We start from the raw sequence: 17,534 nt of genomic DNA, 5'->3' as shown, positions 1-17,534 counted from the left end.
ACTTCAGTGTGAGTGTGTGTTCAGACAATTAATAGTGAAGCTAAATGAAAGGAAAGAAATGAAATACTGTGCAAGATATCAATTTGGAGAGGCCAGGGAAAGCCTCCTGGAGATGATGCTGTGTGAACAACTAAAGACCATTCACAGTAAAGTGCAAAGGATTTTAAATAAGCATGAAGACCGAGAGGACCTCAGGGAAGCTTGAACTTATTGAATTAAACTAAGGAGTGTGGGGGCTAGAGTTTTCGAGTTCTTTTAGGCCCTAATAAGGAGGTAAAATGTCATTTTAAACATGGGAGATTAGAAGTTTGCTAGCACGGAGCCATATCATTCAGTATCATCCACATATTGTTAGTAGATCAACGTGGCTTCAGTGTCAACTCTGGAGTGGCAGAAGCAAGGGGAAGAACAGCGAGACTAGTCAGGAGTTGCTTGCAATAACCCGGGACCGGAGTGAGGCAGCACATCTGAACCTATATTTGTAGATAAAGCCAATTGCCCTTGCACATGAGAAAGGGAAGAAATTAAAACATCAAGGATGTGCCTGGTGTTTGAGATTTGAGGAAGAGGGTAAATACCGATTGATTGATTGATTGATTGATTGATTGATTGATTAAAGCAAACTTTAGAAGGAGCACTATCTAGGATTTTAAGACATATCACATCTGATTTCTCTTCCTTTGGGCTCTTATATGATAGCTTTGTGTATTTGAATGTTGACAATATAATAATTTAGCGTATTTGTGGGATATAACATTTTAATTCATGTATATATTGTATAAGAGTCAAACCAGAGTGATTAGCATACTTGTCACTTTAAATACTTACTATATTTCTGTATGGTGAGCACATTCAAAATCCCCCCTTCCTTCTATTTTGAGATACACAGTACATTATTGTCAACACTGCTCATCCTATAAGACTCTCCTAAACTCTACAGTTTGGTGAATTCAGTGCACTGATCATACAGCATGCTGCCATGTATGTACCCAGTATTTGCCATTGAAAATCAGACCAGCATCATTTTCCTTGAAAATGTTTTTTGCTGTCAAAGTTATTCTATCTTACTCTTATGGTCACCAAATCTTAGTTGCTTATATCAACAAAGATGTATTTACGTCCCGCCAGGCATGTTCTTTGCGGTCGGATGCAGTTTGGTTTCATCTTGTCATCACAGCAACCAAGCTGAATGAGCAACCTGTGTCTAGGACATGCTGGCCTCATCACAGGAGAAAAGATGGCAGAAGTACATGCTGGTTCTTGGCACACGGTCTATGTATTCACATCTCATGGCAAAGCCAAATCATAGAGCCAAGTCTGGTGTCTACAGTGTGAAAACAAATTCTCCATTCATGGAATACAACAAGAGGAATGAGCTTGGTAGGGAAGGGAAACAGTGTGCTCTGGGGAGAAAGAGAGTCGGGGTATAGATGTGGTTGGCTTCTATCTCTCACCCTAGAGCTGCTAAAGAAGAAAATAGCTAGAGGTAAACTTGGAAGCCCAGTAGTAATATGGGGTTTGGCAACTTTATTCAGAATGTTCTTATTTTTTCGTTTTTAACAAATCAGTGTATTAAACTATGGTGTCTGTGTCCTTATAATCTGTCTCTGGAAACATCCTCACAGATTTATAGGGGTATTGTGCTTTACCCAGTCTCCCAAGTGTCTCTCAAATCTACTTAATCTGATGGTAAAGGTTAAACCTTTGCTTCTATATTGCTATGGCAGTGTCAGCTATTTAGTACACCTATGTTTTATTCCCAAGACTGGAAAATATCTACTCTTTGCCTCTCTCAAACAAATTTATAGCTCTTCAGCATCACAGGGCTGCTAATTTGTTTTTGGATCAACGTGAAATTGCACAGAGAAGGGAGTTTTAACCAACTGTCACTGTTCAAATCAAGATCGTTTTCTGTCCACCACGAGTTGTGCATTGTACTGTGCTAGGAACTTAATAAGTATGAAGTCTCAGTGTTGCCAAGTACACCAGCAGTTAGCTCTTCAACACTGAGCATATATCGGGAAATCTATTTCTTAATTCTTACAATTAGTCTAAGTAGAATAACAGCACCCTCATTGCTCAGCAGAGTAAACAGAGGCTCAAAGACATATCTAAGATTATGTAACTGGTATCTTGAGTCTTAGATTCATACCCCATCAAGCTTGAAAATTTGAGCCATAAGGGCCAACAGACAAGGAGGTGATGGCCACTGAGCACAAAAAGCATTCAAGAGAAGGGGATTATGATGTATGACAGGAGGTAGATCATGTGATGAAGGCCCTGAGGAAGAGAAATGAAACCTTGGTCAAGTAGCTTTATCATGATTCCTAAGGGAAGGAATAGGTAAGAGTGCTTAGGAATGTTTAGGATTGGCTAGTTCAAATGGATTTATAACGTGGTCTTTAAGTGTAGGTAAGTGTAGAATAGCCAAGAATGTGAGAAAATGAGAAATGGGGTGGTTGATGTTTGGGCTCTGGAGTAGTTGGTTAACTTTTGACAAATATGCTTATAGACAAGTTGCTTACTGTATGTAGGAATTGACTAACTCTGGAATAATTGGCACGACCCTGGGTGTCACAGAAGAAAATGAGAAAGACACAAGCCAGACAGTCCAGGGTCTCTGGCCTTTGCAGGCTCAGTGGGGTATGAGGCTCTCTGGAATAGCTGAGATGGATGAATAGCATTTGTAAATAGCTACCAGGAAACAACCCAGCATTCACAGGAAGATGTGAAAGGGTTATAGTGCTTAGTATCAGACAAACCCGAGGTTGATTACTGCCATCTGCCATCTTCTGTTTAAATATGAGCAAGTCTCATCCTCTCTGGGTTTCTATAAATGGAAATAACCCAGATCTCATAAGATTTCAAGAGGATTAGATACAAAGCCATATAGAAAGCACCTGATGCTTAATTAATTGATATTAATTGATCGATGTTGATGCTTTTCTCTAATTTGAAAGGTTGGGATGGACCTAGGGGAGACTGGGAGCCTAGTTTTGGGGCCTGAGGGTCAAGTTAGAAGCAAATGACAGGAACCACCAGGTAACATGCTCCTCAAAGCTCAAAGACCAGAGACTCACCCACCATATTTGAAAATATAAGTCCAGAGGGCACAAAAATTCAGTCCACAGACAAGGCAGAGTGCAGTACATTGAAAAATAAGTAGACAGTTACTGGGAGAACTTGAACTACCCTTCCAGGAATCCAGCACCGGAGTCAGGGATCCCACAGGGAAAGGCTCTGTCCTCGAGAGCACAATATTAGGAACCCAATAAGAATGTAGGGAACTAGACCATAGGGGCAAAACATCTTGTCTGGGGTACACTTGCCAAGGGCAGGATGGGATACTGAGTCTGCTGAACCATTCACTTAGTTTTGCATCTGCTCATCCATTCATCTGCCTGTTCACTCTTCCAGTACAAGTATTAAGTACTGTGATCAGAGAAAAACAATGGAATCAAACGATTTATCTTCAGGAAGCTTCAAGCCAACATGGGAGAAAGATGCATAAATAAATAATTATACCACAATGAGACATGAACACAGATCATTGGGAGAGAAGAGCCTGTGACTCTGGGTGAGCCTAAAAGCAACTGAGAAGAAATAATGTTGACATTTATGTCTTGAAAGATGAACAAGAGTTTACCAAAAGGTCAAAATGAAAACACTGTCCAAAATTTAGTGCTATTGTTTTGCTAAGTCTTGATCACTAGCCTGTTACACTACCAGTAGGTGATAGAGCCTTAAGAACTAGGACCTAGTGGGAGGAAGTTAGGTTAGTTGGGCACGTCCATGAAGGAGATGTTGGGTAGGTGATCTCTTCATCTCTTTTTCACATACTGATCATGAGGTGAAGAGTTTTGACAAGTATCCGGCCCTGCACTCCTGCCGTGTGCTCTCCACGGGGGACCAAACTGTAACCAATGAATCATAGACGGAAACTCTGAACTAAATTAACCTATCCTCTTTTAAGTAGTTTTCTTTAGCTAAAGGAAACTGGCTGAAACAGAAAGGAAATATGCCAATACACGAGCAGCTATTGAAAAAAAAAACTGAGTGCAAAGAAGTTCAGACATTCTAGAGCGGAGAGCTTCAAGGGTATATCAGAATTGGTGAAATACCCCTGTCTCCATCTTGCTACTGAAGACACGGAGCCTAGAGGCTGAAATGACTTCTGTGCACTGATGTTCTTTGCTCCCAAATCCCATACTATTTCTATTTGAGCACACTTGCTTTAATGATTAGTTTGAAAGACAGTGTTTTGGGCCTCAGAGTAATTTTCCTATACTGGATAATTTATTTGAACAAAACAGAGTCTAGATATAGATGTAATTACATGTAAATTGAGGTGTATAAAGGAGGCTTTTATACCCCAGGAAAGGATAGATTATCTAGTAAATTGTTTGCACAATTGGCTAACCACTTGTGAAAACAGGAATAGTGCCTGACAGTTACTAGCAAAATGGATGCTAGATGGTCTAAAGAATTCAATGTTGAAATACAAGTAAACATTAAGGTACTAGCAAAAAAAGAGTCTAATCAAATAAAAGGGCCTTTCCTAAGCATGGCACCAAAGAGAGTATAAATAAAGATTTGATACATCTCACTACATAATATGAAAGAGTCAGTATGTGCTTACAGCCAGGAAGAGAAAGCAGCAGCAATTGATATTTCACAGTGAAATATCTAAATTCTTCCACCTGAATTGCTGCAGCGACCTCTCAGTGTCTCCGCTTCTCCATCACACTTACAGTTCATAATCTTTCCAGAAATCTGAGTTAACCCCATTCAGATTATACCTGATGACCTCACCTTACACTGGGCCCCAAACATTAAAGTCTGCATGGGCGGCCAGACTCTCTTATCTCTTTTTTAATCCCTTACCCTTCTGTTTCTAAGGTACTGACTATGTGTTGTCCCATGGGATTCCCCCCATGGTTGTATCTAACGCACCACACATGCTCTTCTGAAATTCTGTCATCATCATGTCACTTCCTCAGGGACATTCCTGGATATTGAAATCAGTTCAGGCCCAGACACCCTCTAACATTCCATCAGTCATAATAGTTAATTTGAAGAACCTTTGATATAATCTTTCTTTTTTGTTTTATCAAATGTGAAAATAGAATTAAGTATTGTTCATACCTTCATAATTGAGCACAGAATTAAGCCCAGAGACCTTCAAGAAATCTCTGCTGAAGGAAAAGTATTCCGTTACTCAATTTTTGAATTGAGTATTCCGTTACTCAATTTTGTGAAAACGAATGCATGTTGCTATTGAAAAGAACTGCTCACTGGGAAAGAAAATCAGTGTGAGGTGAGGATGCTCAATGGACCTGTGCACAAGCTTTTGCATACTGTCTTGAGCTGTTCACATGTGCTATAAAAATGACACAACCATGATTTAAAATAGTCCTTTACAGGAACACAACACAGTAAATCTCAAAACCACGTTCACTTGGCTATCTGCAAGGCTTTCTCTGCATTTCAGGGATAAATGTTTAAATTTGAGAATGTATCTCAGGCTAGGTTCTCAGGAAACAAACAAAAGGATCAACATTTACTGACATTTTTTTTAAATACCAGGATTTCACAGAATATACAACCCAGAGAAGCAAAGACGTGAGACTGAGCAAGAAGTAGGGTTGAACCATGACAATTTGTGGCCACATTTCATCCCAACCCAAGAGGCCTTGCCCTGCTTTGAAATGGGTATGTGGGCCTTCATGCCTGTCTAGAAATGCCTTCATAAGCAGTTTGTTCTCTTGGAGGAGAATACTGGTTTTGACTGTGGGCAATTCCTAAAGAGTATTCCACCTTCTCAGCTCCCAAGTGCTCCTAAAACCTGTGTACTGACAGGCTTAATACCCAATGAGCTTCACCTGGGAATGTATTCAAAATACAAATTATTAAGCTGCATCTGTTCTGTTCTGGGAGTATGATTTTTTTAACATAATCTGTATTTTTCAAAACCCTCTTTACCTCTCTGATGTATACACAGGATTGAAAGAGGGCGAGAGGCTTGAAAGAGGGCTCCGGCCAGGTACTTCAGAAGGTGTTGGAACTCTTTGATTCCGTGTATTACAATGCTTGCAAATTGATGTGTCTTCTTTTAATAAATCCAGATGTGAAACTAGCTTTGCATTCTTAGTGTCAATTTCTCTAAGAAATAATTCTTAGAGTCATGAAAATTAAAATGTCGGGGAAGAAGAGATAAGTTGTTAGGTTCCCCCCCATAAGGCTCAATTGCTATTAACTACAAAAAAGAAAATAAGCAAGGGGATCAAAGTAGTTAGAAATGTGTATATAAGAGTGTGTATAGTTCCAGAGACAAGGTAAAGAGAGAAAGAATGAAGAGAAGAGATTCTCATCTGCCTCTAGGGGGCGCTAGTCAAAGACAACTTTGTTCAGCTTGAGGTTGGAGTGGAAAAGTAAGTATCCTTTGGTTATAAATTGTATTCACTAATTAGTTACTCGTAACTTAAGCATTGTTTAAATTAAACTTTGAGAAGTTTGGATTATGTAGCATTTTTTCATTAAAGCAACTAATGTGTACTATATCAATGTCTTTTCTCTTTTTTTCTAAATTCTAAAAAATATAGATTTAATCATCATAATTACCATTTTCATTATTAAAACATTTTAACAGTAGAATAGTTTTTCCCACTTGTGCACCACTTGAAGGCATTAGCACTGTTATTGCTTTTTTTTTTTTTTTTAAAGCCAACTGCAGAAATCATGACTAGCATGCCACAATTTATATACTGAAGGGGTGGAATACATTGGCATATCATTATTGAAGACATAACATATCTCTCAAAGAACAAACCAGGGAGATCAATCTTATTGGAGTGATGGGAATTATAGATAGAAAATAAGGGGGCAAAAAAATGCCATGGCTTTTCATTTCATATTTTTTTAACGTCTCAATTATGTGAATGCATGAAGTAGTCCTCCCAAAAGTATTATCAGGAGAAGAAAAAAGATCCAATTGTTTTAATGCGTTCCCAGGAACTGTGTAAAATTAATGTCATTTTATAAAGGGCTGTTCTCTTAGTGTGTTCAAAGGAGGTTTAATTTGAGGTTCTCTTCTCTGGGATAGCACTTTTTTTTTCTCCAACCATAGACTCAACCCTGACACTTCTGGGTCCAACTATATGCTGAAGGTCACTCATGCTTATCAAACTGAACCTGCTCCCCCTGGGCTAACCATCACATTGTTTCTGCTCTTTCTATAGAAGCTGGAGCCTGTTAGCCCAGAGGAAGCCAGAGCAGTATGTGATGCATAAACGAAGAACTTTCTTCTAGACAGTAGCTCTCCTATTATCTGTGGAGGATTTCACTAAGCCATGACACTTTGCCAGCTTGTGAAATCCGGAGCTACCTTTTGGATCAAAGAGTTCTTGGAGTGGGCCTAAAAATGACGTAGCCTGGAAATAGAGTTTGCCCATGGAGCGTTGGTGGTAAAGGAGTCTCTGGGTGGACTTAGTTTCTCTATCAGATTCTCAGCAGGGCTACTTATGGGAGATTGTGCTCAGATCATTTTCTATTCCAAGAAAACAGCCTCTTCTGCACTTAGTTACGGCTGTGTTTATAGGAAGTGTGTCAGGTACAGACAGAGGAAGGAAGGAGCAAATGGAGCTGTTCCTCAAGGCAGTTCATGTTATCAGTGGAACAGAATCAAAATCATCCATGCTTTGAGAAATTCACTGAAGATCAGTTTGCTTACCTGTAGAATAAGAATGACACCAGGCTAAGGTCACTAAAAAGATTAATGTGGTGAGGACATTGGCACAGTGTGAGTAGGATGGCATATTGAAAAGAGACTCCACTTCAGAGTAGTGAGATGCATCGGTTGAAGAGATAGCGGCAGGTTACGTCCATTCCCTTCTGTTGGATACAAGGTTTATACCTTACAGATAACCTTTAGAATCAAACAAGATGTAGCGCTCGGAGATGCTTTCCTTTCCGTTGCTCTACTGGCAGGTATCTCCTTGTCAGCTTGTTGCTCACGGCCCTTGCCTTCTCCTCTTACTAGAGAATGCCCTGCTCATCCAACTCCTCTGCTGGAATACCACCAGGCAGTGGGGATTCCTGTCCTCAGACAAATGCTCAGACGTTCTGCCACAGTATAAATGTAGGGCTCGGGGAAGCACTGGGGCGAGGCCGTGGAGGGAGCATTGTCTTGAACAAGAGACTGTTGCGCTAGAGAACTGGTAAGGTTTTTTTTAGTATATCTGAGAAGCCTGTGGAAAGAGCCTTGGAGAAACGCTGTGTGTGAGTTCTAGGAAGTATAAGAAGTATTGTAAAGGATATTGGACACTCAGGAATAGGGAGGTATGGGGTGGTGGGCTGTGAGAAGCAGCTGGGTGCTTGGTCGAGCATGAGCTTGGAATCCCGGACCCTTATTGGATGACAGGAGTTCAGCTCTGCTCCTCCTCGGCCCTGGTTCTTTTCCTTTAGCTTCAGCCCTCCACAGCCCCTCCCACAGAGAGGTCTATGGCCATCCATCACCAGGAACAGGCCTCAGTCCCTAGAGAGATTTACATACTAATGAGGTGGCTGAAGGCCAGAGGGTGGAGCCAATTAAGCATTCTTCCCCAGACCTTCCCCCCTCTCTCCCTCCCTATTTAACTCAGGTCTGCCCTGGGTTTCAGGAGGGGTGCATCCAGATCCATCCACCATCCACCATGACATTAAAGCCTGTAAAAACCCATGAACTTTCTCGGTGTCATTGGGACCCCACTCGTGAGGAACCATGGAGCCACAGCAGCCGTGCCTAACTTCCTCTGGAGGAACCTTCAGTGAGTCCCAGCCACAACTATCAACAGGGAGGGAAGGATATATGGAATGAAGTAAGAAGTTACAGTTATTAAGCTCTCCATACATGGGAACACTTAGCATGCATTGTCTTGTTTGGTCCTCTACACCCCAGTAAAGGGAGTACTCATCCAGCCTCACTTTATAGATGAGGCCTGGAGAATGGGTAAGATGCCCAAGGTTGCCTGGCTGGGAAGAACTGAGGCCTTATAGCAAGCTGTCTGTCTCTGGCCCCTACTCCTGTACTCTACCCCCAGTCTGAGGGATCAGGCTGGTCTGAAAGGCAGGCTTTCAGTGGTGGTACTGAAAGCATGAGACCCGAGTAATCGTGAAGATTCCACTTAAGTCAGGAATGAATGCCATTCTTAGTGCTTGAGAAAGTCTGACTGCAGAGGACAGCAGAGGAGAAACCAGAGCAAGGACGTGAAGGACGCAGCTGCAAACGCTGTGTGAACTGTTATAAACAAAAGAAAGAGGGTGAACAGGGGATGAGCATTGTCAGAGGAGAGCTTCCTCAAGACATAGGTCAGGGGGTGCAAACCCATTGAGAGAAAGCCTGTGGTTTGAAGGGGATGTTGATGAACAAATGAGAGGGACCCAGGCCCAGGGGTGGGCTGCCTGGAGGAAAGGTTTAACTCTGAAGAAGGAATGTAAAGGATACTCATAGAGCTGATGGAGTCCTGGGTCCTGGCCCTGGCACGCCTCCATCCCTTAGCTCATTGTTTACTTACCTCAGATGGGAATGAGCTCATTTTACAGGTGGAAAAATTTGGAATCAGAAAGGATGGAAAGGCCAGCCCAAATCTCAAAGCCAGGAAATGGGGAGGGAATCAGACTGGTATCTGTTATCCCAAAGCCTGTCCACTTTGTTCCTATGGGACTTGCTGCCCACTTACCATGGGCACAGGAGGGACGGTAGAGAAGAGAGTGATGATGGCCCCAGGACTTGGAAAGTGGAAGGGACAGGACAGCCAGGGAGCTCATCATTGGTTGAGTGGAAGGAAACGAAGAAGCATCAAAGTAGTTGGGAATGGGGGATTCAGAAATAGGAATGGGCAAATCTTGTCTACCAAATGGGCTAGCTGGACCCAGTCAGCCCAGTGTAGAGAGAATATCTTCTGTATTATATTGATGCATCACTTGTCAATTTAAAAAAAATGGCCTATGGTTTAGGCAAGAAATAGAAGGTGGAACATCTGGGAGGAGAAAGGATTCTGGGGTAAAGCCAGGCATGGGAGATCCTCCTGGGAAGATATGAAAAGATGGACACATGGTACCTGATCACAGGTGACTAGACATGTGACAAAATGTAGATTAAAACAAATGGGTTATCTTAAGTTATGATTCTAGTCAGAGAAGAGCCTAGCTCTATGGCCAGGGTATTTGCAAATATATTTTGAGTCTGACTCTCATTTTTGGGAGCTTGGGACTGAGAGGAAGAACCAGGGCCTAATGTGTACAAAATGGCACCCCTCACATTGTGCACCAATATGTTGTGGTAATAATTAATGGGGGAGATTACCCTGAGTTAAATCTCTGTGTTCCCAGATAAAAGACAAAAAAACCCTCTATATTTCTGATAAGTCTTTAAAAGCACTAGCGCTGGGCAGAGACCTATCCTCTAAGCTATTAGTATCTATTTCCCTATCAACAACCCTGAGTTATAATTTGCTATGTTCTGCCTGGGTCAGTCTTACTCCAAATGCCCAGGTGTTATGACCATGTTTTCATAATTCACTTACTCTACAGTGTCTTCTCGTCTTTTACCCTTCTCCTCTCAAGTGGTCCTCTGCCTCAAACCCCAAGCCCTGGAACTGAAAACCCACCTACTTCTATTCTGTCCAGCTATAGGCTGTAGGCATTTTTAATCAACCAATAGGTTTAAATTAAGGAGCAAGGTTACATAGCATCACTTGGTGTATGTGAGGATCTCCTCATCCCTGGGGGAAACCAGACTTTGGGGGGCAGTATTTAGCATTACAATACATAGCAAAAGATTAACCTCAACAGCCCAGACATCTTACCTCAGAAGGGCTTAGTGCTCCAGCCAGAGAAGTGAGGAGAAGGTGAAATAAGTGGTCAGGGTACTGTACCCCTAGGGAGTTAGGAAGCCACGTGTTGCTCTTCTCCTTCTGTGGTCAGTGAGTCTAAATGTGAATTTGTAAAATGTGAGTGAAACCACATGCGTCCATATAAGGTATTTGTGAATAGACTGGCTGTATATGTATGTGTTTATGTGTATGTATGAGGATATACTTCTATTTAAGTATGTTGATTGCATGTCAATTTGTATGTATGTGTGTGATTGTCAAAACAGGTAAGGTATATGTGAATGTGAAAGAATGTGTAAGTACATGTTCATGTGTATGTGTGTGAATGTGTGTCTGTATATCTGTGTGTGTGGATATAAGGGAGAGATATGCATGTGCTTTCTGGACACGGAGCTCCAAAGCAAGCTTATTCTTTTGACATGCATTGCTATCATGAATCAGTCTCCAGATCTCTGAACACAGGGGCATTTTTGTACAGCTCTGAGAAGTGTCTTCCTGTGGCAGGCAAAGGAGGAGGAAATGCACACTGGGAACGTTATGGTAATAAACTCTGACTCGGTCCTGATGTAGAGGGATGTAGAGGACAAGGAAGAGCTTGGGGAAGGTATGAAACATCATTATGCTTTACTCACTGAGGGTTAGACACTAAGCCGCACCTACCAGAAATACAGAATTGGCCTTTAATTAAAAATGGTTTAATAAATGCACAGTGAATGTGTACAGAGTGAATCCTCTGTATACACAGCACCACTTCTGAGAGTCCTTGAAAAATTCATGCCCAGCTTTCAAAAAGTGAAGAAAACTTTGTCCTGGACTCTTAGGAACCAAGCTGGAACTAAGTGAGAGCAGCCATCTACCAAGCAGAGCAGACAAGAACAAGACTTTTGATTCCCAAAGACCTAGAGGAAATCCCAGATGCCTACCATCTCATGTTATGTGAGCTCTGCCTCTGCTTTCTCACCTGTAAAATGGGCTGTCAAAAATGTCAAGACTTCAGAGGGCAGGGATGACTAGACCCCTAGAACGTTACTTCGCTGGGGACACTGTAGAGTTTGATGATACGATTTGGTGATAGAAGGAGCTGGTTGGTGAGAGGGGACATTAGGAATCAAGTGCCAGGAGCATTGGAGGACAGCACCAGGCCATAACATAGACCACCATTAAACAGTGAAATACTGTTTCAATTCTCCCCTCCCTCCTTTTCTTCCTGACACACCTACTTTAAGAGAAGGAAGGGTTAACAGTCTGAAGAGGGGAAACACCCTTGGTCATTATCCTCTCTCACTATGATAAAACTGTCCTCACACGCAGACCCAAACTGTCTCTGTTCTCTCAAGGGGGACATCCTGTAGAACCAAATCATAAGAGGTCCCCTCTCACACAGGAGTTTCTTCACTTATTTACTCTTGTGCTGACAGATACAATTCTGTAACAATAGATAGAAGGCCAAACAATTCATCACAGAGATTTTTTTTTCTCCTGGCCTTCATGATGAATCACAATGGTTTGAGCTAGTCAATCACTCCCACAAAAAGTCCTGTGATTCCCTTGTTTTAAAGATTTTCCAACAGCACCCTCAGTCTTCCCTAGACTGCACAAGAGCATATGTGCACTGTGTTCCCTAGGGGGGAAAAAAGCCCATTTCCTGAGCGTGCGGCAGGTGCTCTGTCGATTGCTTCTAGTGCCCTTGAGTGGCAGATGTGATGTCTTCCTTTTTATAGTTGGGATGCAGGAAGGCGAAGTCTGTAGCCTGAGGTGACATAACTCATAAGGAGAAGAGACAGAATGTCATCTTGTTTGTGACTCTCTAACTTCAACATGAATCTCCCATACCCTAATCAATATAAACATGGTCTCTATAGACTCAATCCTTGTTTGTACCAGCTGTCGACAAGCTTTGTTTTAAAAGTATAAATTGTGTTGGTGTTCTATGAATATTCAAATGATTCCTGTCATTTGGATTTGTCCTCATTAAGAGAAATAGCATGAGTATCCTTGCCATACTGTTATTTCAAACACAAACTCCATAAGTTCCCAGAGATTCCCAAGCTCTCCTGAGTCCCAGGGCTGCAGAGTCTCACTTATCCATCAATAAGAGGTGGTGAGAGAATGCCATTTGTCATTTGAAAATTCAACCACACCACATATGGCAATCTTTCATGCTGCCTCTGTTGTCGGAGACAAGATATTGAGCAGTAGTACAGAAACTAGTGAATTCTTTAAAAATTGATGATATTCATTATAACTAGAATGTGCTGAACTTGTTCTCATGAGTATAGTGGCTGAAGTCATCTGAAGAGCTCTCAAATATTGAGCATATTCATAGTCCATGAATTAAATGTCTTCCTTTTATCTGTTAACAGCTTGCACAACCACCAAGTCCAAAGGAACCTGGAAGAGTTGTCACAGGCACCCAGTTAAAGTAACCTTAATAATTAATAAGACCACACTAATTTCAGTAAACTGTCCAGGCTGAGTAAAATGGACAAAGTGAGCTGAGAATGAGATGGTCTTTTTGCTTTGTGACTGTGGTCTCAATATGACCATCTGCCTCTTCTATGTTCCTGCCACCGTGCACTGCCTTCATCATGACTGGCTGGATTCTCAAACTATGACTTCAAAATAAGCCCTTCTTTCCTTCCTTCCTTCCTTCCTTCCTTCCTTCCTTCCTTCCTTCCTCCCTCCCTCCCTCCCTCCCTTCCTCCCTTCCTCCTTCCCTCCTTCCCTCCCTCCCTCCCTCCCTCCCTTCCTCCCTACCTCCCTTCCTCCCTTCCTCCCTCCTTCCCTCCCTCCCTCCCTCCCTCCCTCCCTCCCTTCCTGAAGTGGCTTTTGTCACAGCAGCAGGAAAAAATGACTAACATAAGTGGTCGTGAATTTGTGGTTTGTAAGCATATCATTCAGAATGGGTAGGAAAATGGCAACCCATGAGCAAGTGCGGGCTGAGGAACATTCCCCTCACTCCTGAGCAAGGTAGAGGAAGGATCAAGGCACATGCCCCAAGATGCATGTATCACATATATTCTTAAAGTGATTGGTCTTGTGGGAGACACAGATTTTCCAGTCATCAGGCATGGAAAGAGATATACTGTTATTTCCCAGTGTATTGCCTTTGTGTTTACTTATGCAGATTCTACCAGCAATATTCTATTGATGCCTCTTCCTGATCTCTTTACAGTGTTAGAACAAGCTTTCGTTCATATGCTTGAACAAGAAAAAGCTAAATACTAGAGCTCCTTAAATTTATAAATGTGTTTCTTCTGTGATTTCCTGAATTTAATTTCTAGATTATACTATTATAGATTAAATTAAATGCCCAGAGGAGCCAGAGATGAGCAAAATAGGAGGGCAGAAGAATAGAAGAGCCTGTCACCTAGCAAGTGGCCCTGTCTAATCATGCTGACAGCAGCTGATTCTGGGGATGATTGGAAAGAAAAAGTATTTATAGATTGCCTTAGAGTGATAAGATGTGATACCTACATTTTTCAAATTGACACTTAATAATATATAAAGTCTTTAATTACACATGTTATTATTAATTGTACAAGCACGGTGGGAATGTATTTACTTTTCAGAAAATAAGACACTGAATTTCTGACCGAAGCTATTTGACAAGTTCATCTTGGGTGCTGGTCTGTAAGATTCCCCCTTTCACCCTGCCACAATTTGGAGATAGCATTACAGAGATTCATAAAATTAGATCATTCTTTAGTAGATTAAAAAAAAATTGAAACAGAGTTTCACTATGTTCACCAAGCTGGCCTTAAAGTCCATCCTGAATTGATAGCAGTAAAGTAATTCTCCTGCCTCAGCCTCTCAAATGCAAGAAATATAGGCTTGTGCTACCAGGCGTGGCTTAGAGAATTTACTGTCAGTGACATTTTAGTTATACATAAAATTGCCTGTATAATATGCATACAGTCTTTTCACTCAGTGATGTCACTTCAGTTTTCTTCCATATTTCTACATACATTCATGCTTGTTGTAGCTCCTTAAATTTATAAATGCGTCTCTGATAAAACTCTGACCAAAAACAACTTGGGGAGGAGAAGGTTTATTTAATCCCATACTTTGTAATTCACCATCAAAGAAATTTGGGCAGGAACTCAAGGCAGGAACGGAGAGGCAGAAAAGGAAGCAGAGACCACAGAAGAGTGCTGCTTACTAGCTTGCTCGTCTTAGCTTGCTCAGTTAGTTACCTTTCTTATGCAGCCCAGGCCAACCTGCCTAAGATTGGTACCACTCACAGTGGAGTAGGCTCTTTCAGAACAATTAAGGAAATGCCTCAAGGACATGCCCAGAAGCCAGTCTGGCCACACATAAGGGTCATAAGGCATTTCTCTAAAAAAAAAAAAAAAGTGACCACATTACAGTATAGATTCACTATTGTCCATTTAAATGCTCATATTTTAGATGTCCAGGACTCAACTTGCCAGGGTGTAGGTTAGATTGGTATCTTCTTGCTTTAAATCTATATTCTGTTAATATAAGCGAGTTCATTATTTATTTGTGTATATTTTCCTATTGCTTATTGCATATATGATGTGATTTATTTTTTCCGCTGGGTTACCTTTTCCTCTTTAATAGTTTTGGGAACACAAAACCTTCCTATAATATGTTTTAAATGCTTTCCTGCAGATTTCAGGTACCTACCCCATAGCCCTTTAGTGTTTCAATGTGTATTTCATAAGAACAACACTATGATTCTATGAAACTATAGTGATTCCAAGAAACCAACATTTCTTCATGTATACACTGCCACAATATAAATTCATTTTAAACTTTCTAAACCAGATCATGAGGGAAATACACACACACACACACACATACACACACACACACACACACACACACACTGCACATGCATGCACTCACACACATGCAGGTGTGCGCTTGCATGTGTTCCAGAGTGTTCAGGTTTTGTGTGTTGTTCTGTAGTTTGTCTGGACTTAGGCTATCCAACCAGAGGATTAAATTAAAAGCTATCTGCACCGGCAGCTACATAGGGTTGGAAGACACTGAGTCATTTGTTTACTCTGTCCACTAAGTTTGCTTCCTGAGGTTTTGATAAAAATCTTTCAGTCATCTGAAGTACACTTGTATGTGATGTTCCCAAAATTCTTGCACATCCGGCCCTGTCTTCCTGTCACCCTCACAGGCTCCCTGGATCTAAAATGGCCTCCCATTCGTCTGGCTTCTTTCGATTTCCTGTAGACCATTTCTCCATGGCTGCTCTGCTTTGCTTTTGTGCCTCTTGTTTGTTTAATTCTCCCACCCTCATAAATATGTTGATTGGTCCATCTTGTTTCCTCAAGAATATTTTCCTTTTCAGTTAAAGTCTACCTGCTTTATAGGAGTTGGCTGTCAACAGGCGACTCTTCCAAAGTGTGCCCTAACCCCACTTGTGAGCAGGTTGGCTTTCTCTAATGCCCATGAAGTTTCTTGGGTTGCAGTTTTGAGCAGTAACTCATTTCCATGGCTTTGTTTTCCTCCTAAGGCACTTCAGCTGTGTGTGGATTATATTGCCTTCCATCCCAAGCACTGTCTGACCCCTTTTGACTTCTTTCTTTAACTCAATTTCATTTTCTTGGCTCCTTTCCTGCCCATCTTCAATCTCCCTTATTAAAATTCCATTGGATTTCCTTCTGCCTTAGGCATCCTGGAACTTACTTTCTTGATGTGAGATCGTTTTCTTATTCACTTCCTGCTCAATTCTCCTCTCTGTCTCTCTGTCTTTGTCTCTCTCTGTCTCTCTCTGTCTCTCTGTCTCTGTCTCTCTGTCTCTGTCTCTGTCTCTCTCTCTCTCTCTCTCTCTCTCTCTTTCTCTCTCTCTCTCTTTGAAATAATCAGACATTTTAAGGAAGAGATGCCCAGCTCCTCAGCCTTCTCTGACAGAGAAGGAATACAGTTCTTTAAAAGACAAAGGACAACACTGGTGGGAGTGAGGGGGATGGGAACCGTGATGCCAGTGTGTCTGTCTGCTAGTGGCTTTGATTTCTCTCTGTTCTTTCTTTCCTTTCAGGGCCACATCACTGAGGAGCTCCACCCTTCTCAGTACAGCTCATGGTCTTCCAGGAGCACGGCTTTCCCATGCCTTCCTTGTTTGTTCCTGCTTGCTTTGAGCTCTTTGTCTTCAGATAGTGCCACATTACAACTCATCCCAGGACTGTGCTTCCTTAGGACTGGCACTGACACATTAGGCTTTATCTCTCTCCCCTCCCTCCCTGCCTCTCTCCTCTCCCTGTCCCTGTCCCTGTCCCTCTCCCTGTCCCTCTCCCTGTCCCTCTCCCTGTCCCTCTCCCTCTCCCCCACCCCTCCCCCTCCCCCTCTTCCTCTCCCTCTCCCTCCCCCTCCCCCCCCCCCATATTGCTGAGAACCAACATCAGGGCCATGCATGTGGTAAGCTATTGCTCTATCATTGTTCGACAATCCAATCCTCTCTTGGGCTGGTTTTCTTTGTACCCTGTCTGTCTGTATCTTCCACTAACTCTTTGGTCCCATCTGTTCTGCAAACTCTCAGGTTTGCTATTTCACTAGAAACACTAAAAGGACTTTGTGTTTATCACTCTGCCTGCAGATCACTGGGTACTTATGATATCTTTTGTTTCCCAGAAATGCTGACAGCATAGGTCACAGGTGACTCTCTTTGTTGTTAGACTTCCATCT

This window comes from Arvicanthis niloticus, chromosome 21 (genome assembly GCF_011762505.2).
Source record: "Arvicanthis niloticus isolate mArvNil1 chromosome 21, mArvNil1.pat.X, whole genome shotgun sequence".
In the NCBI taxonomy this organism is placed as follows: Eukaryota; Metazoa; Chordata; class Mammalia; order Rodentia; family Muridae; genus Arvicanthis; species Arvicanthis niloticus.
Note: the sequence above shows the minus strand (reverse complement) of the source record.